This window comes from Dioscorea cayenensis, chromosome 2, assembly GCF_009730915.1.
Source record: "Dioscorea cayenensis subsp. rotundata cultivar TDr96_F1 chromosome 2, TDr96_F1_v2_PseudoChromosome.rev07_lg8_w22 25.fasta, whole genome shotgun sequence".
NCBI lineage: Eukaryota > Viridiplantae > Streptophyta > Magnoliopsida > Dioscoreales > Dioscoreaceae > Dioscorea > Dioscorea cayenensis.
The window spans coordinates 7,308,563-7,312,553 of record NC_052472.1 but is presented as its reverse complement, the minus strand read 5'-3'; positions in this window follow the sequence as shown (position 1 = coordinate 7,312,553).

The following is a 3,991-nucleotide window of genomic DNA, read 5'->3' as shown; positions in this document are numbered from 1 at the left end:
TATTTTTTTCATTTTCATTCATTTTTCCGCAAAATTAACTTTGAAAACAAAGGCTAACTAATTAGCTTAAACATCAACTTAGGTTTCCAAAGGGGTTGATGGTAGTGGTATAACAATTATCAATCGGGCGAGATTTATAGAAATTCAAGTGAAAACCAGAGCATGAGAACATTCAATGTTAAAATTCCCCTAAACTTAGGAATACAATCATTTGCAACTAAAGGTGACCGGCATTGCCTCGTGAGGCATGTATTTTAGTCAAAACTTATATAATAAACATGTGTAAAATGTGAACTCCCCTCCACACTTAAGATGTACATTCCCTTAATGTATGACAGCCTGTTGGATACAAATCAATCAAAACATATATGTAGGAAGTGGGCAATTGAAACAACACTCCACGAACTCGAATGGTACTTTTGATGGAGGCTATATTCATTGAGAATTGAGTCTCAATGGGTTACTTGAACTTTTACATGGCCATAAGACCTCATCCATGACTAGTTCCTCAAATTCCATACTCCTTAAGATCATACTTTTTGTATACAAAAGGGTGTTGATGGCTAAAACAAAAGAAATAAAAACAACTCGTATATAAGATAAAAGCAATGAAATACAACAAAACAAAAATAAACGATAAACTCAAAAGGAAGATCAACTACGGTGATACAACTCAAAATGAAATATGGAAATAAAATGATACAAAAATAAGAACAAAGAAAAGTAAAAAGATGCATCAGCGTCGGTGGGCTTGAGTGGCCTCTCACTGTGATGTGGAAAGCAAATTGGATCCCATTGTGTGGAATTGAGCAGTAGTGTCTTAGGTCTCATAATGAAGCAGTGGCGGCATCTTGTTCGAGGATCTGGCAGGATGCTCGAGGCGCACCCGCAGCCTGTGGCCTTTGCGGCTGCGCCATCTGCAGACCTCTGCGATCTCGGTCAGGAACACCCCTATTGTGCTCTCGAGGTCTGCAAGGCCATTCTTAGAGCTTGGATGGGAGAACATGGTGGCAGCTGTTGTGTTGCGGAAGTGCCTCGGTCTCATTTGCTGGTGAGGGCTCGGGGCAGTACTTGAGACTCCTCTGAGGTGTCATGTCCTTCCCGTCCTCTGGGGGCCGGGCGTAAGCAATGGCACTCTAGGCTGCATCGCGCACCTAATCCTATGGAAGGCCTCACCGCCATCTGGGACTGGGGGAGGGGACTAGTCTCCTTCTGCCTTGTAGATGGCATCGGCAGGACCCATGCCTATGATGATTGTGTGGTAATGTATATGGGCGAGAAATAGTATACTATTCCTAGTACATCTTGATCCACAGTGTCTCAAATAATGCACTACTATGTGTCCCAAATGCAGTGACTCGCTCTGTACCATGGGTATAAATAAAGAAATACTTCGCAGGCTCAAAACTCGGAAGCATCACTTTCAGTAGCTCAACATTTTGCTTTCGGGAATGCGTATGGATGTATCATAGCTCGATCCGGAAGGCAGCTGGACTTGGACAACCCGGTAGTACTCACTACATCCAGGATAATGCTATATACTCTCTAGGAGTCGAGCTGCCCGAGGATGTCGATCAGCTAATCGCTCGTACTCCTCGGTGTTAGTAAAGCCTTATCCATATAATCCCGGTGGATTGGGGTGTGTAACCTCATGTCTTTGTAATAGCGTCAAATGCTCGGATTTGCATGGTGTCCACATTGTCAAATTGAGAATACTGACCGGGTCAAAGGCGGATATGATAATACCTCAAAGTCAACATATAGATCGCGACTCCCGTATGGACAGCAACCCATCTCGACTACCCACTACGGGCATCTGCCGATCTCATCTACCAGCATCATTGACCATCTGAACCTCTGTCGGAGTATCTACATCGGAAAAACACGTTTGCTCAAACTTTAAGCTTAGCTAACCGCAAAATAAGGAGTGGTGCTCCCGGGGAATCATGAATTCCTATGTTCTAGCTTAGAGTGATATATGGCTCTCGGGGGCAGCTTTGGAAAGTCTTGCTTCTTTTTACAACGCCCCTTGCGTATGTGACCCGCAAGTGCACAGGTTTGTCAAAGTAATAAATCCCAAGTGAGTAGTATCATATCCACGGAGTAAGGAATAAAAATACTAAAATTGCTACTTAACCAGGGAAGATGAATAATGATTGAGTAGATAAAGTGTAATATAAAATAAAACAAAAGCGAGAGGCCCAGTAAGTTAGAGGAAAACAATTGATAGAAGTGGGAGTACTCGGACAATGTGCCCTTAGGACTAATGTTTTCAAGTGCAAGACCTACTATAATGCTTTCTAACTAATGTTTAATGAGTCATGGAAATCCCTGAAAAACACGGTGTCCTTAACCTAAGGTCAATTGATAAGTGCTTGTGCGATATGAATGCGAAGCGTTCATTCCTTATGTTGAGCATTACTTTTCTCGGGTTTTTACACTAATACGTGTGTTTTTATGTTACTTTCGTGCAGGCAGGGTTGTGAGCCTGAGTATGAAGGAAATAGGCCAATGTGGATCATAATGCACCTATTTTGGAGGAGATCTTGCTAAGGTTCAAACGCGAAGACATGAGGGCAGGTGTGAGATGCTAGAGTGTGTGCCAACCTCCTCGCATTCGAGTGAGCACATCCATTTGGAGGGGCACAAAGACAGTCACACTCGAACATTCTGATTTATGCATATAAGAACAGGAGCTCCACCAACATATATATCATTGAAGAAGCAAGTGGTGCACGACGTGAACGTGTGCCTGTTTGCGTTACCCCAATGAAAGTATGGAATTCGGGAGTATTTCCGGCATCAAATATGCTGTAGCAGTTCATCGTAGTAAAAACGATGTAGCAAAGTCATGTGCAGCCCGGCCGAAATCGAGAAAGCAGAGAATCCACAGGGCGTGTGGAAATTATCCGCGCCCGTGTGGAAATTCCACGGGGCGTGTGACATCATACACGCCCTGTCGATCGCCCGATTCCAGCCCTATTTAAAGCCGATTTCAGCCCCGATTTTGGTATTCTTTTCTCCATCTTTTCCCCAACTTGTGGGAGGTTTTCGGCTAGGGTTTCGAGGGGTATTGGCCAAGGTTTTGGAGAATTTCTATGGCTCCGACGTCATGATTCCATTAGGAAGAAGGTTGGTAGGGGAACTTCGATCGAGGCGTATCCTATACCGGATGAAGGAATCTTTGGATGACGAGTAGAGGACTCTCCACAAGACCATCGACACGACCATCGAGGGGGTTTCTTTATGGATTCATTGCTTTTGCATTCGATTTCTTTGATTGTATTAAGCTCCATGGAGAGCTAAACCCCTAGTGGGTACTTGGATGATTGTGAACCCTAGGATGTATTCGTTTCATTGAACTTCTTTATTATGCTTTCAATAAATTGATGTTTATTGTGAGTTCCAAACTTGAATGCTTGATTGTATGAACATTTCCCCTAGAGTGACACTAGGGTTGAGAGTTCTTGTTGGTAACCTTGTGAGTGAGTGACACACCACGAGTGTTAGACAAAAGCTAGGTTGTAGAGGGTTGAGAGGGTGAGTCGGGAGAGTGCAGGGAGCGTCCCCTTTCCCCTCCGGCGTGATAGATTCTACCTCCGTTCCTTGAGTTTTTTGCGGCCATAATAGAGTGAGTGGTCTAAGGGATGAACCTCCGCTGGGGGCCTAGTTGCGCGTGCAATGGGTGAAGCGTTGAGAGGATCTTAGTATCTAGGGGCTTAATTGTGGCTAGGGACCTTACGCTTTGGACCAAAGGGTTAGGTCTATATTTAGGAAGAGATTTATTACTTGGAACCCCTAGAGTTCATTGCAACTCTATGCGAGTGTGAGGTGTTGAGATTGTTCGATTTCTTCTCCGGGACATGTATAGAGTTAGGCATAGTTGACCTTAGATTTGGGACTATGTATGTAAGGATTTCCACGACTCACCATTGCATTGATTAGGAAGCATAATAGAGAGTTCTTGCACTTGAAACGATTATCCTAGGTG